The sequence below is a fragment of the Rattus norvegicus genome, chromosome Y (genome assembly GCF_036323735.1).
Source record: "Rattus norvegicus strain BN/NHsdMcwi chromosome Y, GRCr8, whole genome shotgun sequence".
Classification (NCBI taxonomy): Eukaryota; Metazoa; Chordata; class Mammalia; order Rodentia; family Muridae; genus Rattus; species Rattus norvegicus.
The window spans coordinates 21,407,628-21,435,389 of NC_086040.1; the positions used below are offsets into that span (position 1 = coordinate 21,407,628).

Here is a 27,762-nt window from a genome sequence, read left to right on the forward strand (position 1 = left end):
GGGCTTCCTCTTTTTTCCTCTTTGCCATTCTGTTGCCCTGTTGTAGTGATTGATATGAAAGATTGCTTTTCCTCCATACCTCTTTGTCCAAGGGATAGTGAAATATTTGCTTTTACTGTTTCATCATGCAATCATGAAGAACCTGAACAACAATATGAATGGGTAGTTTTACTACAGAGTACAGCCAATAGCCCTTCTATGTGTCAACTTTTTGTGGGCAACGCCATTGCCCCAATAAGACAGAATTTTCCTGCACTTAGATGCATCCATTTTACAGTTGATATCCTTTTAACTGTAAAGAATTAAGAGATTTTAGATTTAGCATATCAAAATTTAGTTAAATTGCTAGAAGGTAGGGGATTGATTATTGGCCCGGGAAAGGTACAAAAGGGCAATCTTGTAAATTCTTTAAGAGCAAAAGTAAGTCCTTATACCATTATCCCCACAAGGTTGAATTGAGGAAAGATAATCTTAAGACTCTTAATGATTTTCAAAGATTACTAGGAGATATTAATTGGGTCAGATGTCATTTAAAATTACCAAATTATGAGTTAAAACCATTGTATAACACTTTAGTTGGGGTTTCGGCCTTGTATTCTCCTAGAATATTGACTGATGAAGCAAGGGAAGCTTTAAAGAAGGTTGAAATAGGATTACAAGGCAAAATATTACATCAATGGAAGGAGGGTGCAGACATTGTGCTATGCATTCTAGCCACCTACATGCAGCCCACAGGATTGTTGTGTCAAGATGGCCCTCTTCTTTGGATTTATCTCAAGGCTTCTCGAGCTAGATCAGTAGAGTATTTTCCTACAACAGTTACACGATTAGCCTTGAATGGGATCCAACAGTGCACACAATATTTTGGTGTTTCCGCAACCTCGATCATAGTGCCCTATACAGGACAGCAGATGAAGATCTTGTGTGGCACTGTAGATGATTGGGCTATATTATGTTGTGCATGCCATGGAGGGATAGATAATCATTATCCAAAACACTCTTTACTATCCTTCTTTAAAGAATATCCCGTGATCTTTCTAAGGTTACCTCCAGTCTTCCTATACAGGGGGTGCCAAACATTTTTACAGATGGATCCAAAAATGGCTGTTGGACTTATGGGATTAACTATCAAGAGCCAATTTTGTGTCAATATCAACCCGGCTCTCCACAAATAATGGAACTCAAGATTGGGCAGGAAGTGTGTAAAAATTGTTCCTTTCCCTTTAATTTGCTCTCTGATTCATCATATTTGTTAATATAGTTAAGATATTAGAAGTGGCTTGCCCTGTTAAAATTAGTAGTACAGTTTGCTAGCTGCTGAGGGAACTTCAGGAATTGATCTAAAACAGAGGTCACACGTTTTTTGTCCAACATATTAGAACTCATAAAGGTCCAAATATTAGAGCTCATAAAGGTTTGCCTGTTCCTCTAAGTGAGTGAAATGATCTTGTGGATAGATGGACCCGAAAGGAGTTCATCTTCCTAAGCTCATCATTGGATCAATCCCGACAGTTTCATTCAACAATTTCATATGACTACTAAGACCTTAGAGCAGAAGTATCATCTGTATTGAGGAGATGCTCCAAAGATAGTTTAGGATGTCAACAGTGTATCACCTTTCACCATCCCCCTAGTGTAGGTGTTAATCCTTTTGCCCATAAAGTTTTGGCAAATGGATGTACTTACATATCTGGATTTGGGACTCTAAAATACAATCATGTTTCTGTGGATACTTGTTCAGGTGTCATTCTTGCTACACATATGAGTGGAGAAAATGCATGCAATGTTATTGGACATTGCCTATAAGCCTGGGGTGCTTGGGGAAAGCCTCAACACTTAAAAACTGATAATGGCCCAGCATAAACTGCCAAATCTTTCAAATCCTTTTATAAAAAGATGGATGTGCACTTGACGCATGGCCTGCCTTATAATCCCCAACGTCAAGGTGTTGTTGAGCAAGCACATCGTACCTTGAAGGAATGCGTAATTATACAAAAAGGGGGAATAGGCCATGGTAGAACCCCAAAGAAAAGATATCCTTAGCCCCTTTTACTCTTATTTTTTTTTTAAATTTTGGTTGATGATGGCCTTTCTACTGCTGACTGACATCAGTGTCAGGCGGGCACATTGAAAGGTTATATGAAATGGAAAGACATGATCACTGGCTTATGGCATGGACCAGATCCCGTGTTGGCATGGGCAAGAGGTTCTGTTTGTGTGTTTCCTCAGGACCAGCAAGGTCCGTTGTGTGTCCCTGAATGATTGACCAGGAGGTGCAACAAGAATGAAGATCCTGCTCTTGCTGAAACTTCTTGGTGTGACCCAAATGCTGTTCCAAACGGAACCCCGGTGGGGGATACTATCGGTGTTCCCGAGACTCATGCCGTTACATCATGATTTTAAGCCCACTCCTCTAATTTGTCTAAACAGTTGTCAAGTTATCTTCTAGGCAATTGGATGGGAGAATTCAATTTCTTAATGGATCAGGTACATGTAGCCATCCTGACCATGATCTCCACATGTGCAGATACTAGACTGCCTACGGGAATGTCATCTTGGATTGCTGCTGCTATGAATCATCTGAGGGAGTGGGTGTGTATGGGAACCCTAGCTGGACTCTTGCTGCTGGTCTCCCTAGTGACCCTGTGGGGTCTCTGTAGAATGAGGTTTGTTTAGAGGTGGCACATGGTTATGGTGGTACACCTATTTGCAGCCATTGAAGCAGGACAGTCCCCTCAAGCCTGGCTTAAGGTCTTTCAGAAGACCTTGTTGTACCTCACACCTGAGTATGTGTGAGTGACCCTGCCCAGTGATGGGCAACCTCCCTTCTATCTAAGGCATGGAACCTTGTGGGAGACAAGGTGTCCTAAGACTGATTTAATGAGCAGATGTTCCTAAGACAGGGGGTTGGGGAGGGGTCTCCATGCTCAACAGTGCCTTTGCCTGCTTAAATAATTAAACAAAAAGCGGGATCTATAGCTAGCTGTGAAGTGGCATGCCTAAAAGATCGCACTGGTTTCTGCCTTCCACCCTCCCAATGGTGAATGCTCCTTGTAGTAAGCAAGTCCTTATGTTGCTATGCCTGCCTGGCCTGCTAGCTTCTGCATAGTGACAGCCTACCTGCATGACCCACATAGCTTTCTGGGATTGTCCAGCACTGGCTATTTAAGTGTGCTTCGGGGGTTCCCCAGGGTCAGAATATTGTATCAAGTTTCCTGAGTAAAACTGCTTGAAGAAGATCTTTATTGGTCATGTCTTCCTTGCTAGTCGAGGTTGGGCATGACAAGGGACTTGGTAAATATTCCTCAATGTGTACTCAAAAATTTTGTTTTCCAATTCCATTCTCTGCAATGATTTTGGACACAAAGGGGGCCCAAGTATAGAGTGAATATAACAGTGTAAATACCTGGTACCTTCTTCAAATGATAAACTCCCAAATCCTTATTTTATCAAAAAATTACCAGACATCAGGCATGCAAAGGAAAACATGGACTTTTGAAATCGATTTCTTTGATTTCAGTACTATACTATCGAGCTTCCAGTATTCCAATGCCCAGACTTGAGGTTTTAGGATGTTTTAACATGATTCTATCTTAAGGCCAAACATAAGATACCGCATGATGGGCAGGGAGAAGGATGGCTTTAGGACCAGTTAAACATCTACTTCAATAGCTTTATAAAAACATGAAGGAGTATTTTTGAAATGGTCATTTGTCAGTATTACGTTCTTGACATAGTTGGGTAGAATCCATGTTAACATTCCACTTCACCACTTAGGTGTAGGAGCCACCAAAATTATATATGTATATATCAGTTAAAAAAACTAGATAAGACTGATGAAGGTAAGAAGTGCATTCTGCCAGGAACCGGATATAAAGATTTCCTGAGAGACACAGATACAGCATGTCAAATACATAAGTGAATGCTAGTAGTAAACCAGTGAAGTGAAAACGGACCCATTGTTCATAAATTTTGAAAAAGGTTAGAGGAGCTGAGGTTGCTTTCAAACCCATACGAACAGCAAGGCCAATGAACCGGATCTTTCTTGTACTAGACCAACATACAAACAAAGTACATGGACTGACCTATTGCTAAAAATGCATATGTGGCAGAGGATGGCCGTTTTGGGCAACATTGGAAAGAGAGGCCTTGTCCTCCACAGTTTGTCTCCCAGTTCAAGGAAATGTCATGTGGCAGAAAGACTGGTTAGAGAAGAATGAAATGGAACAGGTAGGGATTTTTAGGGAGGAACCTGGAAAGGAAATAATATATATATACATCTATTTAAAAAAGAAAAAAAACATGAATGATATAAAAGAAAAGAAAGCTGCCAAGTAATCTCACTTATTGTCTCAGAACTCTGAAGTGGTGGTCAGGTTAATACTAGTATAAAGACTGAGATGATGAGGTCTCAAATAGAAGCACTTCTCTCTCCCAGATATCAGTGTCAGTCAAAAAGTACACTATAGTTTTCTAAAGCATTGAAGAGTTTAACTTGAGTTACGGACACAATACTTGTTTTTCCCTTCTTCCTTAGGACCTTTTATTCTTGACAAAAAGAGTATAGATCATTTGCTCTCAGGAAATCAACTGTGCCTTTCATAACACTTGGTTTTGGATTAAAGAAATGAATGATATAAGCACTCTGACATCCAGCAAGCATAAGAACAGGGAAGTCCAGATGCTTCTGAGAGGCTCCCAACTCCTGATTCCCTTATGTGTAAGTGTCAGATCAAGGCTATCTCTTCAGTGATAGCACTCAACCCCTACCAAGAACTCACTGAGCTTTCCAAAGGACCAGATATTTATTCCTTGTTTTTTTTTTATACCAAGACAGAAGGCCAGTTTCCTTACCCCCATTTCCAATCTCATCATCCACTTTGTTATCACTCCCCAATATTCCCAGAATTAGGGGCCAATTAGTAATCCTTAAAGTTACTGAAGGATATCTGAGAGGCAGTTGCAGTCATGACAACAGTTGTGACATCACAGAAGAAGGTATGACTCTCCAGGTTACAAGAGAGTTTTCAGGGAGGGCCTAATGGTGATGTCACTGAGAACTGCCATGGCCTACATCCTGAACAGCTTTCCTTACATTGACTGGTTCGAGGGTGCCCTTTCCAGGTCCGTCTCCATTGACGCAGAGGAAACCTTTACGTACACCATCTCTCTGAAGCTAGAGAATTCTGTCTACTTCAATAGTGGTTACATGCTCTGAATGGAGTAAGTTGGTCATGGTCTTGGCATGGGTTGAAAAGATTTAGGAACATGGAGTGTAGGAGATTCTTCTAGATAATACTTATATTCCAAGGTTCATTCCTGTGACTCAGTTCAATATTATAGGTATTCTCTGTTTCCCAAAGGCCAGTATTTTCCCTACAGACATTTAATTGTATGAATATTGTATTTCAATTCCTTATTGAAAATTCGTTGATAGGGGACTTTGGAAATATTCCTCAATGTGTACTCGAAAATTCTGTTTTTCAATTCCATTTTCTGCAATGATTTTGGTCACTAAGGGAGGCCCAGCAAAAGAGTGGGTATAAAAGTGTAAATACTATGTACCTACTTCAAATGGTAAACTCCCAAATTTTTATTTTATTGAAAAATTACCAGATATCAGGAAAGCCAAGGACAACATGGACTATTGAGTTAGGTTTCTTGTCGCATTTCATATCAGTACTACACTATCTAGCTTCCAGTGTTGTGAAGGCCAAACGTAAGATACCAGATAATGTGCAGGGAGAAGAATGGCTTGAGGACCAGTTAAAGGTCTACTTCAATAGATTATAAAAACAGGAGGGAGTCTTTTAGAAATTGTCATTTGTGAATTCTACATTCTTGAAATAGTGGGGTATAATCCATGTTAACATTCTTCTCAACTGCATAGCTGTAGGATCGACCAAAAGTATATGTATACATTAGCCAACAAAACTGGATAAGATTGATGAAGGTAATATGTGCATTCTACCAGGAACTGGATATAGATATTTCCTGAGAGACACAGATACAGCATTTCAAGTACAGAAGTGATTGGAAGCAGCAAACTAGTAAACTGAAAACGGACCACTTGTTGGTGAATTTTGAAAAAAAGATTAGAAGAGCTGAAGGTGCTTTCAACCCCATAGGAACAACAATGCCAATGAACCACCACGTTCTCATACTAGACCAATATACAAAGAACGTATATTGATCCTATGGCTCCAAATGCATATGTGTCAGAAGATGAGTTTTGAGCAATATTGGAAAGAGAAGCCCTTTTCCTCTCCTAGTTTGTCTCCCAGTTTAAGGTAATGTCATGCAGCAGAAAGGCTGGTTAGAGAAGAAAGAAATGCAATGGTTAGGGATGTTATGGGCCGGAAACTGGGAAAGGAAATAATATTTTAAATGTAAATATAGAGACATCCAATTAAAAAAATCAATAAATTTCGCTAAAAAATAAAAACTGAATGATATAAAGGAAAAGAAAGCTGCCAAGTAATCACACATATTGACTCAGAAAACTGAAGTGATGGTCAGCGTAATACTAGTGGAAAGTATGAGATGATGAAGTCTCAAATAGAAGCACTTCTTTCTTCCAAATATCAGTGTCAGACACAAACTGCACTATAGGTATCCAAAGCATGGAGGAGTTTACTTGGAGCTAGGGAAACAATACTTGTTTTTCGCTTCTTCCTTAGGACCATTTCTTCTTGACAAAAAGAGTAAAGGTCATGAGATCTCAGGAAAACAACTGTGCCCTTCACAACACTTGGCTTTTGGAAGTAAGAAATGAATGATATAAACTCTCCAGGAACCATAAGAACAGGGAAGTCCAGATGCTTCTGAGGGTCTCCCAGCTCCTGATTCCCTTATGTGGGAAGCTCAGATCAAGGCTATCTCTTCAGCGATAGCACTCAACCCCTATAAATGTCTCACTGAGCTTTCCATAGGACCATATATTTATTTTTTGTTTTTTATACCAAGACAGAGGGCCACCTTCTTTCTCCCTATTTCTGATCTCTTAATCCTCTTTGTTATCACTCCCCAATTTGTCTGAATTAGAGGCCAATTAATAAACACTAGAGTTACTGCAACTGAGAGGCAGTTGCAGTCATGACAACACTTGTGACATCGCAAAAGAAGCTAATGCTCTCCAGGTTACAAGAGTGTTGTCAGGGAGGGCCTAATGGTGATGTCACTGAGAACTGCCATGGCCTATCTGCTGAAGACCTTCCCTTATATTGACCAGATTCGAGTTTGCACTTTCCACGTATGATTCCTGTGACACAGTGGAAAACTTTATGTACTCCACCACTCTAAAGTTACAGATTTCTCTCTGCTTCACTAGTGGTTACGTGCTCTGAATGCAGTAGGTTATTAAGGGGCATGGCATTGGTAAAAATATTTAGGAACATGGAGTGTAGGAGATTCTTCTAGATAATATTTTTATTCTATATGTCACAGGTTCACTCTTGTGACATACACTTCAATTTTCTAGGGTTTCTCCATTTCTCAAAGGTCAGTATTTTCCCTACAGACCTTGAATAGAATGAATATTGTATTTCAATTTCTTATTGTACATTCTTTATTAAGGGACTTTGTAAATATTCCTCAATGTGTACTCATAAAATTTGTTTTCCAATTCCATTTTCTTCAATGATTTTGGTCACAAGTGAGTGTAGCTATAGAGTGAGTATAACAGTGTAAATACTGTGTACCTACTTCAAATGATAAACTCCCAAATCCTTATTTTATTAAAAAAATTACCAGACATCAGGAAAGCAAAGGACAAGATGGACTATTGAATTCGGTTTCTTGTCCCATTTGATATCAGTACTACACTATGATGCTTCCAGTGTTCCTATGGCCAGACTTGAGGGTTTAGGATGTTTTACCATGATTCTTTTTTTTCAGGCCAAATCTAAGATACTGGATGATGGTCAGGGAGAAACATGGCTTGAGGAGCAGTTAAACATCTACTTCAATAGGTTCATAAAAAAAAGGTAAAGTCTATTTGAAATTGTCATTTGTGAATTCTACATTCTTGTCATAGTTCGGCAGAATCCATGTTAACATTCCACTTAACTACATAGGTGTAGGAGTCACCAAAATCATGTGTATAAATCAGTCAACAAACCTATATAAGATTGATGAAGGTAAGAAGTTCATTCTGCCAGGAACCAGAAAAAGATATTTACTGAGAGACACAGATACAGCATGTCAAATACAGAAGTTAATGCTAGTAGCAAACCAGTGAACTGAAAACGGATCCGTTTTTGGTAAACTTTGAAAAAGTATTACAAGAGCTGATGGTACTTTCAACACCTTAAGAACAACTATGCCAATGAACCAGAGCTTTCTCGTACTATACCAATATACAAGGAAAGTACATGGACTGAGCTATGGATCCAACTGCATGTGTGGCAGAAGAAGGCCTTTTTGGGAAACATTGGAAATAGAAACCCTTGTCCTCCCTTGTACGTCTTTCATTTAAAGGGAATGTCATCCTGGAGAAAGGGTGGTTAGAGAAGAACGAAATGGGAATGGTAAGGATCTTATGGACCTGAAACTGGGAAAGGAAACCATATTTGAAATGTAAATATAGAAATCTCCAGTTAAAAAAAGCAATAAAATTTGCTAAAAATATAAAAAAATGAAAGTTATAAAGGAAAGAAAAAGCTGCCAAGTAATCACACATATTGACTCATAAATCTGAAGTGGTAGTCAGAGTAATACTAGTGGAAAGACTGAGATGATGAAGTCTCAACTAGAAGCTCTTCTCTCCCAGATATCAGAGTCAGAAACAAACTGCACTATAGATATCCAAAGCATTTACACTGAGCTAAGGAGACAATACTTGTCTTTGCCTTCTTCCTTAGCACCTTTTTCTTCAGGGGAAAAAGAGTAAAAGCCATGAGCTCTGAGGAGAACAACTGTGCCCTTCCCAACAACTGACTTTTGGAATGAAGAAACTGATTCTATACTTCCAGGAACCATATCAAGCAGGGAAGTCCAGATGTTTCTGAAAGGATCGCAGCTCCTGATTCCCATGTGTGGAACGCTCAGATCAAGGATATCTCTTCGGCGAAATCACTCAAACCCTACACAGGAATCACTGAGCTTTCCATGGACCATTTATTTCTTCCTTTTTTATACAAAGACAGAATGGAAGCTTCCTTCCCTTTTATCTCCCTCGCAAATGGCTGTTTATCCAGAATAAGAGGTCAATGAGTTAAACCTAGAGGTCCTCAAAGAATATCCAAGAGGCAGTTGCTGTCACCATGACACCTGTGATATCACAGAAAAGCTAGGGCTCTCCAGGATACAAGAGAATTTTCCGGGCGGGCCTAATGAAGATTTCACTGAGAATTGTCATCGTTGAACATGAACTGTTGAACATCTTTCCTTACATTGACCAGATTTGAGGGTGCCCTTGCAAGAGTGTCTCATGTCACACACTGGAAACCTTTACATACTATATATCTCTAAAGCTGGAGACCTCTCTTTTCTTCATTAATAGTTACATGTTCGGAATAGAGAATGTTGGTCAGGGGCTTGGCATGGATAAAAAAGATCTAGGAACATGGTGTGGAGGAGATTCTTCTGGATACTAATTCCACTCCCAGGGCCATTCCTGTGAAATACAGTTCAAGTTCCTAGGTTTTCTCTGTTTCCCAAAGTCCAATATTTTCTCTCCAGACATTTAGTTGAATGAATATTGTATTACATTTTCTTATTGTACACTTTGAAAGGGAACTTTATATATGTTCCTGAATGTGTACTCAAAAAATCTCTTTTCCAATTTAATTTTTTGCAATGATATTGGCAACAAAGTGGGCCCAGCTAAAGCGTGAATATAACAGTATATTTATTGTATACCTACTTCAAATGATAATCTCCCAAATCCTTATTTTATACAAAAATTACCAGCCATCAGTAAAGCTAAGGACAGCATGGACCCTAGAATGCGGTTCTGAATTTCTTTGGGCTTGAAAATTTTTGCCTACAAAGTCTTGTGGGTGTATTTGTGTGTTTATCCCTCCACTGGTGGTCCTTCCGGGCTACAGGAGTTGGCCTCTTAATGTTCCATATCACAAATGTAAGTCACAGCTTAAGTCATCCTATTGATTTGTGGGTACCTCCATTATCCCAAGTCTCTTTCTCTTCCTGGAGGTTTCTCCCACCTCCTCATCTTTAAAAGTTCAAGGTTTCCTTTCTTTCTTATGACTATCGGGTCATATCTCCTGTCCCTTCCCACACAGGATCAATTCTCCTCTTCCTTCCTTCTCCCATCTAGTTCCTTCCCTCAATCTGCCTCCAAGACTATTGTATTTCCCATTCTACATAAGCGTCAATCATATGCACTTGGGCCATTCTTCTTGTTTATCTTCTTTGTATCTATGAGCTTAGTGGAGGATGTCCTGTAGTTTATGGATAATATTACTTATAATTGAGGAATTTGAAAAACCCTGCTGAATCATATTTTTATTGTAGTATGTTAAAATTGAAAACTATAATTTAGTATGAGTGAATGTCAGGAGGAGAAAATTTAAGTAAAAAAAAAAAACTTAAAACATAGATCAAATCACAGATTTTAAAAATTGACCTAATAATAAAAATCTCTATTATCATAAGGAATTATTATTTCACAGGCAATTTTTTAAGTGGTACCATAAATTTGGCAGACAAAAGATGTTTTCACCAAATAATTATGGATAATGTGACTAAGATCAAATAAGATAAATATATTGTTTTCATTTTGATATCACTTACTGGCATTTTTCTTCAAACATGATGTATATAGCATTAAACATTATGGCATTAGTTTTAAATTTTCATATTTATTTTAACCTAACCTGTAAAGTAACAGGTTGCCTTTTGTTATTTTTGTAGACATTCAACCTCATCCTCGCATACTCCGTTCTTTATTCCCACCTGCCCTATGTCCCTCAGTACTTATACTAGTCTGTCTCATTATTCTTACTTCTACATTCATATCCCACATGTTCAATATCTTCCATACCACACCGTTTTAAACCCTACATTCTAATCTCTGCGACCTATTCCAGTTAAATAAACTCAAACCACCCACAGCTTCACATAAATACAAGTATATTAAAGGGAGCTTCTTTGATCTATATAAGAAAGGACACATGTTACTTGCCTTTCTGAGTCTTTGTTACCTTTCTCGGTATATTTTCTAGTTACATCTATTTTTCTGAAACCATGGTAGTTTAGTTTTCCTAGGGGAGAATGAAGTGGCATTGTGTATATTGTCACATTCTTATGTATCTACATATAAATGAACATTCCTTACTATTCTCAATAAAACAGCAATAGATTTCATTGTGAATAACTATGAGAAGGCTCAGATAGAGAAGTCAAGATTAATTACTAAAAAACTAAGAAAAATTTTTCAAAGATAAAAATAACTAACATATTTGTGGTTATATTAACTAGAGCGGTATATGTTAAAGTTAATAAAGGATGTGGTATTTATAATATTTTTATACTAATTAAAAATGTAGAATATTCAATACTTTAAAGAATACTTATAAAATTGTCCATCACTAAGTGATATTTCCACTAAAAATGTAATCTTTTTATAAAACACTTTGGATATATATATATATATATATACACATATATATACATATAATTTATATATACATTTTGGTTATATACACACACACACACACACACACACACACACACACACACACACACATATATATATATATATATATATATATATATATATATATATATATATATAATTTACCTTCAAAATAAAGGACATTAAGAAGTTACTGTCATAAAATAAAATAACAACACCAAAGACATGTTATATGAATAAAAAATACACTTGGAGTTATTGAAAACCTCTCCAGTTAAATTAAAAGACTTAGAAAAAAGATAGCATTTTAATAGAAATGCACATGTCAAACAGGATACAATAAAATACTCAAACTCTACTATAATGGTTACTATGCATTCCTATGAGCTAAGGTTTCATCAAAAACATGGTACATGAAGAGAATGTATATATCAGAAAAATAAATTCACGTTTAGCATAGTAACTTTCTTCATAAAACACAACCAGACACTTCTCTATTTTGTTGCTTAAAATGTATGTACAAAGCTCGGCTTTTGATTATAACACTAATATTTCAAAACTATCATTAAATATGCAAAGATCCTAACACAAAACATAGGGTTTTCAGGGCAACCATACAAACTTAAGAAGGAAAAGAAAACACTTTTAAGTGCATAGATATGCGTAATGAAGTCCTCAGCTAACCAGTAAAATATGAGTCAAATTTATTGATCTATATAGTCCATAGAATACTCTCTCCCAGTTCTTTATTCCTTAGCATATGTTATTGCTTATCTTTCTCTGTTTCTTATCTTCTGAGAGCAGGTGGTGTTTCTCACAAAATTATTTTAAATCATCTGATCTTCATTCCAACAAATAGAAGCTGTTTACAATAGAGTAAAACCAATTAAAAGTTCTCATTCTTTATTGTGCAAAATTTATATTTGATTTTGTATGCTTAATTTGCTTCTACACCTTAGTGATGACCATTCAACACTAGCCTGAAATCCACCATTCTTTATTCAAAATGTAAAAACTAATCACAGAAAATCCTTCAAAGTATTTTTACATGTTTATTTAATAAAAATTTAGCTTATAGTTTAAGGGGAATAGTGATGGAAAACATCTTTTCATGCATTTTTTGGTGTCTTCACATTATTTTATAGCTAAGACATTTCATTAGAAACAAGATAACGTTATTAACATCTTACTAAAATCAGAATTTTTTTCTTTGTATAATACTCAACTTATTCTTGAACATTTTTGAGATAGTGTTTCTTTTATATCCCTGGCAGACTCTCTCTCTCTCTCTCTCTCTCTCTCTCTCTCTCTCTCTCTCTCTCTCTCTCTCTCTCTCTCTCTTTCCCTGTAGACCAAGCTGGCCTCGAACTTTGAGTTATGCCTGCTTCTGCTCCCCAGTGCTAAGATTAAAGGCCTGTGCCATCACACCCCGTGTTTTTCTACATCTTTAAGAAGCTCTTGTCTGATTATATTCCAAATCTTATGAAGTTAGTTCCCTAAAGTACCTAGAAGAAATCCAATACCAAAAATATATTTTGAATATCTAAGTCCCTCTTCCTGAGGTCCTGATTCATCTAGTCACCTAGCAAGCTTTCTGAAGGAACTGAAAACAGCAAATTTTTGCTTTCATTACAGGAATAAAGAAAAGGCCTGTTCACTGAACAATCTCATGATATCATGGAACAATTCTTCCAACACTACAAAGTGAAATCTCATAAAGAGACTGTTACCAGAAGCCACAGTTTGTTACCTTCTATTTTGTTGTGCACACTGTGACCATCATTTCATTATAACCAGGTTGAACCCAAAGGTATTCTCTGCCCCAAGGATCCATTTCTATTATATTGTCATATTCAGCCATGATCAGTTAAATTTAAGCACCGACCACACCAAAGTGAGGATTTATAAAATATCTAACAGAAACATGGGAAGAAATGCTACAAAAATAAATTTATAAATAATAAACAAAAGTTCTTTTACTTGTTGTAACACAACATCTATCCATTTTCATTGTGTTGATTGGTTCTGTGTATATTCACAAGCCAAGAAAATTGTATTTAAGCCAGGAAACAACTTGTGAGATTTAGTTCTCTCTATTATTTAGACTATGAAGACTAAACTTAGATATCAATGCTTAATAGAAAGCAACTTTCCATGTTGTGTCATTTCACTGTTCCTCAGATTTTTTTGTATAATTGAAAAAGTATAGCTAAATCTTGTTCTTTACTATTTTTCCCACTCCATTTAAATTTCTACTTTAATTCTGAGTAATAAGTCACAATGGGATCTGATTACATATATTGTCCACATACGTATTTTTCGAAAAATTACAAGGCAAAATTTTACATGCTAGAAAGTACACTTTTGAGAGTACATTATATTGGAAATTTAATTCATCCTTTTTCATTTGTTTTCTCTGAATGTCTATTATTTACTAATTTGTTTTAAATTTTTAGATAATTGTCTGTGTTTGTTTGTGTGTGTGTGTGAGTGCCAGTGTGTATACATACATACATATGTATATTTGATAATTCAAATATAATACTAGAGAAAGTTGATTGAGTGATATTGATAATTTATTGACGCAGTGAATTTTTGTATATGCTGTATATATTACCTTGAAAATATTTCTGTGTATTTTTTCAAAAGCAATTTTTAAATATGTATACTAGATCAAACCTACTAATTGCAGTTTTAGCTTTTTCCACACTAATTTTATCTCATTAGATGTCTAGAAAGAAATACAAGGATGCATGAATCTTAACTCCAACTGTAGGTAGAATCAGTGATATACCTTTCTTTTGCTCATCTTTAATTCATAAATTATATAGTTAATTTGCTCTAATCATATTAGAAACCTGTGTCACATTATATATACGTATTCGTTGATAACTTCCTCATGTCAACAAACATTGAGAATTATTGATTTATATATATTATTACGAAATCTAAGAACATTCAGTGTCTTCCATAATCAACTACCATATGCATGAATATTAGGACCATTTCCTGATTGACGCGATTAACAAAAATTATTTGATGTACCAATCCTGTAAACATATTTTGACATTAGCCATCAGAATTTTTTCAAGGAGTTGTCTAACTTTTAGTAAAGGGAAATATAGTAAAATTGAATCACAAATTATGTCAGTTTTTTTCATTCTATATTCCTATAAATTGTAAAATACAGTTTTGTTCAAATAGGTCATAACAAAAAGGGACATATTGGCTATAGACAGCAAAAAAGACCAAAGGAAAGTAATACCAAACTCTAATATTTGTGCCAATATCAGAAATGGGAAATAATATTTTACTATTAATTTAATTATACAAAATGTCATTTTTATTTAATAATTTTTCCTGAATATTTTATATATTTTCAGTTCAAATGTTATCTCCTTTCCTCCCTCTCCCATAAACCACCCCTCCAGCTTCTTTGAGGATATTCCCATTCCCACCCACCCACATCAACCTCAGTGCCCTGGAATTACCCTTCACTGGGGAAACAAGTCTTCATAGGCTTAAGGACTTTTGTCCTTCCAATCATGCTGGACAGTGCATTTCTCTACCACACATGTGGCTGGTATCATGGGTTCCCCATTCTGTACTCACTAGTGGGTTGTTTAATCCCCCGAATTTCTGGTGAGATCTTGTTGATTGATATTGTTGTTTTTCCTGGGGTTTTTCAAATCCCTTCAGCTCATTACTATTTTCTCTAAAACCTCCATTGAAACCCCCTTGTTTGATTCAACGGTTAGCTGCAACCATCCTCATTTATATCAGTAGGGATCTGTCAGAGCCTCTAAGGAGTCATCAATACCTGACTTCTATCAGCAAGGATTTGTTGGCATCAGCAATAAAATATGTATTGTGTGACTGCATATTGGATGGATCCCCACGTGGGGCAGTCTCTGGATGACCCTCTCTTCAGTCCCTGCTTAACTCTTTATCATTCTATTACCTCCAATGAATATTTTGTTTTCCCTTCTTAGAAAGAATGTAGCATCCACATTTTGGACTTCCTTTTGCTTGGCCTTCATATGACCTGTGGATTCTTTTTTATGCATTCCACACTTTTGGGTTGATACACACTTCCAATTAGTTTATACTATTTGTGTTCTTGCCTCACACAGAATGGTAATTTCTAGTTCGGTCCTAAGAATTTTCTTCAAACATTGCTTTTGACAGCTTAGAAGTACAGGTGTGTAAATGTACCACATTTCCTTTATCCATTATTGTGTTGAGGTATATCTGGGTTTTTTCCAGCTTCTGACAAATATGTATAATATATATATAGTACATATATATATTGTATATATGTGTATATGTATAATATATATAGTATAATATATGTATATATATATGTATATATATGTATACATATGTATATATATGTATGTATATATATTTTATATATATATATATATATATATATATATATATATATATATATAAATTGTTGCTACCAACTTATAGCATCATGTGTCCTTGTTATATGTTGGAGCATCTTTTGGGTATATACCCATGAAGTGGTATTGCAGGATCCTCATGTACTACAAATTTTGTGAGAAAATTCCAGACTGATTTCCAGAGTGGTTATACCAGCTTGCAATCCCACCAACATTGGAGGAGTCTTCCTCTTTCTCCACATCTTTTAGGTACCATTTTTCAACTGAATTTGTTTTTATCTTAACCATTCTGATTGGTGTACTGTGGAATCTCAGGATTTTTTTTTATTTCAATTTACCTGATGGCTAAGGATATTGATATTCCTCAGTTAAGAATTCATTGTTTAGGGGTTGGGGATTTAGCTCAGCGGTAGAGCGCTTGCCTAGCAAGAGCAAGGCCCTGGGTTCGATCCTCAGGTATGAAAAAAAGAAAAGAAAAAAAAAAAGAATTCATTTTTTAGCTCTGTATACCATTTTGAAAGGACTATTTGATTCCCTGTAACATAGTTCCTTGAGTCTTTGTATAGATTGAATTTAGCCCTCTATCATATGTAGGATTGGAAAAGATCTTCCATAAAAGAGGTAAAACAAAAGCCAACATAAACATTAAAAGTTTGAAAATAAAACAAAAGAAAAAGAACTTGTGTATGTTTCAGAACAGGAGCACTGAAAAATGAGCTAATTCTGGTCAAGTTGAAACCTACCGTGGCAAGCCGGAACTAGAATTAAGAGCGGCAAGACATAGACAGGAGAGCAGTGACAGGAACATGGCCAGGCCTCAGAGATAAGGCTGGTCCTTTATAGGGGCACAGAATGAGGAAAGAAAATATTTCAAATAAAGCAGCACCTTGCCTTTCTGCTCACTTCAGTAATCCCATCCTCCAATAACCCCCATTTAGGGACTAAAACAGAAGAGTTATGGTATGAATGTCCCTCACTTCCCGTTTACTTTTAACCCTGCCCCCAAAATCAGGAAATTCCAAACTTTCTAACTTCCAAGAACAAAAATACAGCCCCAGGTATAAGGAGGTCCTGAGGACCAATTGACAAACTGCAAAATGTGAGAGTAGAGAAGGAGGAGATGTCTCATTCAACATAGCAGAAGTGTGACTGCCCAAGGTGAGAAGAGAAAAGTCAACCATATCAGGTAAACCAGGTCTGCTTCTCACAACATTTAAGTCATTTATATTATCCTTTCCTTTATAAAAGAAATGATTTATTTGGCTTACATTCCAGAATTTAAGAGTCAGTGATGGATGATATCAGAGCAAAGATACACAGGGAGAGTTTGCTGAAAGATTACATATCAGACCACAACAGGAAGGTGGAGAAAACAAGATTGAAATAGCTTCAGTCCTTTGAAACCTCAAAGTAACCCCTAAGTACATACCTCCTGCAACAAGGACATACCACCTAGTGAGATTGCAATTTTTGGGCATTTACATTATTCTTAACTATACTTATTTCAAATCACTTTCCAGATCATTCTTCGTTTTGAATGAAGCTGATTTATCCTGCAATGTGTCTGTACTATCTTCTCTTCCTAATATTGGCTTTCAACATGGGGATAATAGATGGTTCTGGATGCATAGAGGATGTTTTTATTCCTATATATCTCTCCCTTTACGTACTATATATGTAGTGACATTTCAAAGAGTTTCATTTGGAGAATGTATAAATGGTTGAGCTTAAATATACGGTTTAAACCTCTATTGACATTTTTTAGAAAATATTAGGTATCCATTCTTTGTTAATAATTTCTTCTCTCATATGATAAACAAACAATAAAATTTTACTCTAATCAAAATAATTCTCTATAATTTTAATATCCAAAGATACAGAAGAACATTAAGATAATGTGGAATATTAAATCAGCTGAACTGCATGTTCATTTATTTAAGAATAGGAAGAATCATTGACATGTTTCTGGAACATAAAATAGGAAAAAAATACCAAAGCATTGAATAAATAGTGGCAGAAGAACAGGGACATTTTGTTAAATATAGTTTACCTTCAGGTCCATTGCTTTCTTTTATCTAGTAAAAATTCATTTTTTCTTTTCTTTTTTTTTTTTTTTTGGAGCTGGGGATCAAACCCAGGGCCGCGCTAAATCCGCTGAGCTATATAACCAAACCAGGAATAATTCAATTTAAATACTCTTTTTCAGTATTTTTCATCCTGTCATTGACTCTACTTTCAAAGCTCTATCCCATAAATAGCATGATTGTTAAATTTAAAACCAAGAATTTTGTGTGTGTCAATCACTTTCTGTATTTCCTTATTTGTGGTTTATTCTGTTCCCAATGGCCATGTTTTGTTGAAGTCATGAAGAATTTCTGGCTCATTTGATGAAAATTTTCTGAAAACATATGTTATTAATAGTTGTAAAATGCTGTGCATATGTTTAATAGTGCTGTATATTATAGTTAAAAATCATTTGGATAAAGAATTTTTCCATGAATATCGTAACACACTAAAAAACTAAAGGGAAAACGTAGAAGCACTAGATATTAATTATATATTTTTACTCTTCTAGATTTTGCAACTTTACACAATATGAGCAAATCACTTCTTTCTGTGAAATTCATATTCATGAGCTTTATATTCTAATCAAACTCCTGTGTCAGCTCCCATAAAGTTGGATTAAATGCTAATTGTAATACAAAATGTTTGTAGTAAGTAAATGGGAAAATTATTTGACTGCATGTATTAAACAAGCATGTAATGTAAGCATAGGTTTTCTCTTAATGAAATAAGAACTACCAGATATAACGTGAAAAATACATCTATTAAAGTAAATTCTTGTTATATCACAGCTATTAATTCATGGTCTGATTAATGGCTTAAATCACCAAACCTTAACAGTAAGTAGGAATTTCTAGTGAATTAGAGGTTCTCTCAAGCATCTTCATGTAACTCGATCTAAAATATATTACTTTAAAATTCTCCTAAATACACTTATCATAAAATTTCCACATCAAAAATAAATCCAAAAATTTTCATTTGCTCAAAACAAGACATTGTCTTTCTTTACTTCCTGCCCTCCCCAAAATCAGTCTACTACCAAACTCATAAATTTCCAACATAGCTCTCTGATTCATATCTTTTTCATTACTACTGACACTACTTCCAGATTGACTTCAAAAACATCCTTCAAATCATTCTCTGTATCATTTCATAATACATAAGTAACGAGAGTCACTTACTATACACATAGTGAGTTAAACAAACTTATTTAAAACTATTCAATGATTTCTAAGACATTTTCAGTAAATAAGAATTATATCTTTAATATTGTTTCTATATTCCCAAATGTGACATTGCCTAAGCTTCAGCTTTATTTGGACTGCTCTTCTATCTCTTTATCAATACAAACTACTCTCATATTTACTTTTTGGATATGTCAAGGTCTTTGTCCTTTTATCGTCCTTATATTTACTGTGATTTTGCCCAAATATAGTTCAATTATTTTCCATCTAATTTAACTTAAATGTCACTTCCTTAGGACAATCTCCATGACCTTATTCTAAAATAGATTCTTCAATTATTTGCATACAATCAATTCCAACACACTGATTTATGCATTCTTTTCTTTCTTTTTTCTTATATTTTTTCTTTCTTTTTATAAAAGAAAGTTCATAATACTTTTTATTCATTCCTAATCTATGCCACTATTATGGAGCCTGGTACATTAATGGAGATTTATTATTTATTACATGATTCAGTAAGTTATAAAAATAAACTTTATACTATTCTTCGTTTTAATGAATATGCATTCCATGCATTGGTTAAACCATCATGAAGTAATTATATGAGTTCATATATATATATTACAATTCAATGACCTAGATGACATTACCTAAACATTTTTATTTGTCAACGATAGTCTATTTCATATTCAACAACAATACTTTGTTGACTGACCAATTATCTCAGCTAGGAATACATTTGACATGAAAGAATAATATACCTAATTTTAATTCATAGCACCCATGTAAATGTGCCAGGTGACATTCATTTGTGGTCCCATCTCTGAAGATACAAAGAGAGGATAATTCCTAGTGACTTATTGATCACAGAGTCAAATTTAAACATAAACCATTTGAAGAAATGATGCTACCCTAACTGTTGGTCTGTATATAGCTGAGTGCCAATTGATCCATTTCTATCTCTTTCTTCAAAGTTCAAGTCCACGACCATCAAGGAAATCTATATAAAACCATATATGCAGAAACCAACAGAAGGGAAAATGTCAGAAAGTGCTTAAAACACATTTGCACAGGAGAAAATTTTCACAACAAAATGCCAATGGTTCTGGCTCTAAGATCACCGGTCAATATATGAAATCTCAACAGTCTGAACATTTTCTTTAAAGCAAAGTACACTGCCAATAGGACAAAACAGAAATCTACACATTTGGGAAAGACTTTAAACAACCCTATATCTGGTTGAGTGCCATAATAAAAAATATAGAAATAATTCAGAAAGGTAAACATCCACACAACCAAGTAACCCAACTTTTAAAATGGGTTAGAGAGCTAAACCAAGAATTCTCAACTGAGGTATCTCAGTAGCTGAGAAACACGTAAAGAAATGTTCAACATCCTTAGTTATCAGGAAAATGCAAACTGAAATGAACTTGAGAGTCTACATTACACCAATCAGTGTGACTAAGACAAAAAACTAATGAAGTAGCAGAGTAGGCTATGATGTAGAGAATGTGGAACACTCCTCCACTGCTGGTGGGATTGGTACCTATACAACCACTTTGGATATCAATGTGGAGGATCAGAGAATATTACAAATAGCATTGCCTGAAGACCCGGCTTTACCTCTCACTTCAACGCAAATACTCATACATGATTCACATGTAACATTGACATGTGATTGAACATGTTCATGGCAGCATTACTTATATTAGTCAAATGCTGGAAACAATCGTGATATATGTCCACTCAACTGAGGAATAAATACAGAAAGTGTGCTATATTTAAACAAAGAAATACTACTCAGGTATTAAAGATGACGAAACCAAGAACTTTGTAGGGAAAGGGATGGACCTGGAAATTAATGAAGTAACAGAGATCGAAAAGGACATGACATGGGATGTACTTAGTGAGAAGTGGAGGTTAGCCCATAAAGATCAGTATACCCAATGCACAAATCATTTATCACATGGAGGGTAAAATGTTCCAAGGCCAAACTGCGGATTCTTGAAACCCACTTAGAAGTGAGACCAAAATGATAATGGAAGACAGAGGAATAGAGGGTCCTTGCTAGAAGTAGAGAAGGATGGACAAAATGGGGGGAGTAGAAACAATATAAAGCAAAAAGAGGGAAAATCTAGAGGAAAATTGGAGTAAATATCAATAAGCATCAGTGGTGCGTGGTGAACTTAGGTATCCCACAGGATTTCACAGATGCCAGGGATGCAAGAGGGTCCCATAAGTTTCCAGGGATGATGGTAGTTGAAATACTAAGGAGCAAACAGATAGAACCACAAGAGTCTGCCTTCTGCAGCTAGACATGCCCACCTGTGAAGAGAAGGTGATGCCCACAAAATTCAAAATCTTTAACGTATAAATGCCCAAAGTCTAAAAAAAAATGCAAAGACAAAAAAGGAGTAGAGACTGAGGGAAAGGCAATCCCGAGACCACCCGACCAGAAGAACAATTTCATCCACAGACTCCAAATCCTCAGACTATTCCTGATGTCAAGATGTACCTGCAGATAAGACCCTAATAAGTCTGTCCTCTGAGGGACTCTGCCATCACCTGATGGTGACAGATTCACATACAGATGACCATTTGACAGACCTGAGAGCCAGAAAAGCATGGTTAGGGGATTGCCTGAAGGATCTGAAGGGGATTGGAGCCCAATATGATGTACAACACTATCAATTAAATTTACCCTTCAGAGGCTCAGGACATTTACCACAAATAAGTATATACTTGGGCCAGTCCATGGCTTCTGCTACATAGATCGTAGAGGATATGGAGGAGACAACTGCCTCATCTTCCATCTCTGGGAACGCAGTCAATTGGTACTGTGGAGACGTCATATTCCAGAGAAGGGGGATGGTAGAGGACAAAAGTGGAAGTGGGCATGTAGGTGGGGGAGCACCATCTTAGAAACAAAGAGGATTTGAATGGCTTGGGTGGTTCAAGGAACAAAGACAAATTTGGGAAATGACATTTGAAATGTAAACAAGTAAATAAATTATTGTACACATATAATGTTTATAATATAATACATTTATGTTTCCAAGAGGGACATTCACATCTCCCTCCTTAAGGTCTATACAGTCATTATCTGTACTACAGGTTTACTGAAAGGTGAAATCCATAATTTTTGAGATGTACTTACTATTGAAAATTTAAATAGATAAACCCAAATAATATTTTATCTTCTGTCCCTGTACTTATAATAAATTGTTTTTAACCTTGATAAAAATTTTAAAAAATTGTTTCTACTCCATTAGGTTTCCATTCTATGACTCAAATTTCTCTCAGTTTTAGCTGTACATATCTATCTTTCCTCCATTGTTGCACTCTTCCCTGTCTCTTCACATTTGACATTCCTGTACCTGACAGTGTCCCTCAGCAATTCATCACTACATGTGTACTTCCCATAATGAGGACAGCACACTCTAAACTGATCATACAGAAACACAGTTTTCTGAATTAACATTCAAGTTAAAGTGAATAAGTATCCCATTTTCCCTTTTTGATCTGGGTTAAGTCATCTATGATGACTTTCTCAAGAAACATTCACTGTCTTGAAAATTACATGCTTTCCTTTTTCTAGTCTGTCAATGCACTATATTTTCCTTATGCATTCATTTGTTAAAGAACAACTTGCATATTTCCAAATTATCAAGTGTCTCTATACTAGAATAAATCAACATTTGGATATATGCCCTCGATTTATACATTTAGGTGTATCCATTTCTACATTCATGAAGAAATATACAGATTTCTAAAGTTGCTGTAGAAGTTTGTGTTCCCACCAGGAGAAAAGCAATGCTCTCCTCTCTCCATAACACAGTAAAGATAAGTAGGCTCATGTGTTATTAAACTAAAGTTTCTGAAAGGGATGAAAAAATTTCAGAATAATTTTGATTTGCATTTCTGTCATTTATAAGGGTGATATGTATTTTGCATTAGATTCTTAGTCATTCAAGTTTCTTCAATTGTGAATATTTTGTTTAGATATGTACCCAATTAATTATTTTTCTGGATATACAGTGTTTTAGTTTTTTCATTATGATTTATAGAAACCCATTGTTTAACGTGTACATGCAAAAATGTTTACTATATTTGAAAATAGCCACTTTAATTTACTAAAGTCAAATTAGATAATGTGCTCTCACTAAACTCACAGAATTGGCAGATCTCTTGGTACTAACAGAATTCATTAGATTACTTTATGAAACATTCCTATATAATAAAACATTCTCTATGTATATAATATTGAGGAATGTACTTTAATTGTTTTATTTTTTTGAGAATTTCCACCAAAATTTTTGACGATAATTTTTCCATTTATTTTACCTACATCACTATATTTCTTTGAATCCTTTCTTTGTATATCTTCTACATTAAAATACTGTTTAATAAGCCCATGATGATCCCTTACAAAAATCGTTCAACCCTCCAACAGAAGACATTAACTGCCCATAGTGTTTCAGTTAGGAGTAACATCTTCAGGCATTTACACTGCATCATGGACTGTTGACTCGCTTGAAGCTGTGCAGGTGCTATGTGTCATGAGGTGAGCACTCTGTGTATCCAGAAGAAAGGATTTCCCTATGATCACCCCACATTTTGGGCACGTACAGTCTCTTTGCACTTTGTTTCAGGGTGGTCTTTGAGCCTTGTGGAAGGGGTATAACATGTATATCCAACTCATCATGGCTGAAATCAATAAAATGAGAACAACAATATAATGAATGAAAGGAAGAGTTCATTCATGGAAAGTATTAACAAGATTGGTGTAACCTCTGGCCAAGTTAGTTAAAGAAAGGGTAGAATTAACAAAATTAAAGAGAAGGGAGGAGAGTGGAGAAAAGACTTTTTATATTTACAGTCCCAAATGTAGAATATTTTTAAACCATTAATGATTTACTGGATGTATTGAATGTACCAACATTAAATCACCTCTATATGCATAATTTAAATAGCACTATACTGAACAATGATACAGAGTCGGGCATTTAATATCTCCCTCCTAAAATACCATAGTACCATATGTATTCAGTTTAAAATTTTGATTAGACATTTAAAAAGCATTGAAAGTTTCTTAGATCATTCCATAAAGTAGACAAAATTATTGAATACATTAACATTCTGTTTTGATTCTTGTATTATCCAACAATTGACAGAAAACAAACGAGAGAGAGTGAGGAAGGGGGGAAATGAGGTAAACAGAAAGGTACAGAGAGAGGGAGAAAGAATTACAAACGACTGACAGAAAAAATGTAAGACTGAGTATTAGAGAGTAATTCACACCGATGCACATATACTCTCAATAACATTCTTGTGAACAAATTCAAGACGACATTAAAAATAATCTTCTACAAGGTAAGCTTTCTTAAAATATCAAACATACAAGTCAGATTTAACACACACACACACACACACACACACACACACGCATATATATCTCAAGTCTACTTCTAATCTGATCTTTGTGGTAGGGTGTTATATCTTTAACACAGAACTTTAATCAAATCTATTATTTATTTTTATTTTTTAACTCATCTGCAGATACATCTTCTTTAAGAATGAATCCTTCTCATTGGAGACCAGAGAAGAGACCTGCAGTTACATGATTAATAAACATCATTGGAAGACATCAAAGCAAAATGTAAAAGTGTGAATGGAAAAAATATTTTAGGACAGTGTTTTGCAAGAAACTTCTTTCATAGACAGTCTTTGAAGGAGAGCCCTGTAATTTTGAATTTCATATTTGACTTTTCTAGTACTCTGACTAGAATGTATTCACAACTGTTTGGGATTTTCTTGGCAAATAACCAGTTTGGGAACAGAACTCAATTCATCATATGGTCTGCTGTCTATGTTAATATTGCTACAGTAAGAAAAAATTCTGCTAAAACTCTTCATCTGATTTTCATACAGCATCCTCATACAAGTGTGGACTTCTGTGGGTTGTAGTAGGGAAAGGTTGAGAACACTGGCTGAGAGTTGTAAATGCAGAAGTACATGATTGAGGGAGGGAAAGGCCAGTGTGTAGATCATAAAGAACTTCACATTATTCATTGTTTAAATTATCATTAGGAAGTGGACTTCTGCAAAATGACCTCAGCAGAACCTCATGGTAGAAAAAGAGTAACTGATTCACTGGCGATTTAGATGCACTGGATTGTTAAATATGGGCTTATAGGTAGAGACATATCAGCACATTAAGAATGGAGAGTCAATCCTGTGTGATCTGTTAAGCTTCCCTACTCCATGTTTTCAGGGAAACAGCATCAGATTTTAACAATGAGCTATAGAATAATACCGATTTGTTGAAAATCCCAATCATAAGAAAAACTGACATCCTTCATGATGCACATAATATCTCAGGTGCACTGGACTCAGCAGGACTGAATATCTTCTGTCAGCATGGCTTTTTATTGACAACCCTTACATAACTGCAGAGCTCCAATCTGCTTTAGCCACGTCATCAGCTCCCCATTCTGTTGGAGTGAGATTAGATCACTGCGTCTGCCTATGCAGTCTTTCTTTACCTATAAAGGCCCAAGGAACTGTTCTCACTCCAGTGAGCTGTTTTAAGTAATCTTGAATCGCATTGGTGTTGTTAGTGGCTATGATGTCTACAAGTCCCAGAGCAACATGTTTGAATGGGAGATGATTGAGAATTTCTTGAATATTTCTGCAAAAATGTACAGGTGGGAATGGATGAACAGTACCGCCTTCCCAGACTGGATCTTTCAGTTCACATACACGTGAGCCATGCTGTCACGCTGCAGCTTCCCAGAAAAGAAAGTTCAGTTGAATATACTGGTCTGTTTGAGAATCGTAATCCCAATGCGTTCTAAACCATGCATCCTACTTGAAGTCCATAGATAACATTGAAGAAAGAAGCTTTTCCTTTTTCCTGCTTGCACTCACATTGCCACCAAACACTCACAGACATTAGAACCTGCATTCTGAAGATTTATCCATATACTAATTAACATATGAGACATCTAGACTTTTGGATCAATAAACTATTGGATTCTAGGACTTTCCAAATAGCCACCCATTGTCCAATTACGTGGTCCATAATTGTCATTGTAACAAATGCCTTTTCTCTCTACAGAGAGATTCATCCTTTCTGTTCTGTTAGGGAATACCGTCTTCTGCACCAGGAATCTAGAGAAGACCTTTTAGTGCTGCTTGTGTCTAATAAGAGGTTCAGCTCAATTACAAATTTCCAATGGCCACATTCCCTTAGCATGATTTTCATATTCTTATTTTCTATAGTTCATGGGAACAGAGTAAAATAGAAATAGTGATCTGTCAATGCACAGTAATATATTTGCATGAGTGCATCATGTAGAAGAATTACGGATAAAAAAGAATTGGAAAACCAGATGTCTTTCCTTTTGTGGACCAAGACCTGATAAACTGAACTATAAAAATCTGAGACAAGTTGTCTGAAGTTTGTTCTTTCTTTCAATCATGGGTCTCCTAGGGAAGGATTTCAGGTATCAAGAGCCAGAAAGAATTATTTTTATTGCTGACCCAACTCACCTGTTGAATACCTCATTATTGGAAATGAAGAAAAACTGTATCCTTCCTGGTATAATGTGTATAAATCTATATATCATTCATAGAATGGGTACTTTTAGCTCTTAGTTTCAAAGCAACGGTCTGTGGAGACGCAGAATTGATTCTTTCCCACATTAATTCTCAGGCTGATGTTTGGTCTCAAAAGTTCATTTCAAGAGTTGCTTTATAGCAGTCATTTACTGAATTGGAAGAAACTCATTTTAAATGTTGTGAAATCTATTAGAACAATATCAACTACCTTTCTCCCTTCTCATTTTTAAAATGAATCATTTTCCATCAAATGCCTGTTGTCTCTACTGCAGGCTGCCTCCTCCCAAACCAGTCTGAATCTTACTCTTAGCAGTGCATTTATGATACATCAATGTAATTTCCTTTCAACTTTCACCACATGAAGAGTGTTAATTCTTCATTACATGTGATGTGTCTAATCTACATTGTCACCAAGGATGAGATTTGAGAGTTTTGAGATGCTGAGGTGTAATGAAGTATCTACAAATAACCTACTAGGATGACTGGCAGTTTAGACAATGACCATGTCTATACCATATATGTACTCCTGTAGGTATCACAAAACTTCTCTCTTTGGCTGAGTTTGATCCAGTTCAATTAAGACAGTAAAAAAGGAAGGAAAAAAGTCATGCACATGGGATGGAAACATAGCTCATGCATTTTGAACATTTCCTAAGAATAGAACTAAAATGGTAACCCATGCAGAATTCTCTCACCCAACTGGCTTCAGTGGGAATTGCATGCATATGGTGCATAGCCTTAAAGCAGGCAAAACACTTACATAAAAAAGAAACAATAACAGTGTCCTTTGCCTTACATAACCTTTGCAGTTTTATGAGATCCCCTTTGTGGATTCTTGATCTTAGATCATAAGCCATTTGTGTTTTGTTCAGGAAATTTTCTC

General features: G+C 35.6%; 1 long non-coding RNA gene across 1 annotated transcript; it reads left to right on the forward strand.

Moving 5' to 3' along the window:
- The first annotated feature begins 5,049 nt into the window (after nt 1–5,049).
- On the forward strand, nt 5,050–24,914 carry LOC120099673 (uncharacterized). The gene is made up of 3 exons (XR_005498803.2): nt 5,050–5,223; nt 7,897–7,985; nt 24,816–24,914. It is a non-coding gene; the product is annotated as an uncharacterized LOC120099673 (long non-coding RNA).
- The last annotated feature ends 2,848 nt before the right edge of the window (nt 24,915–27,762 follow it).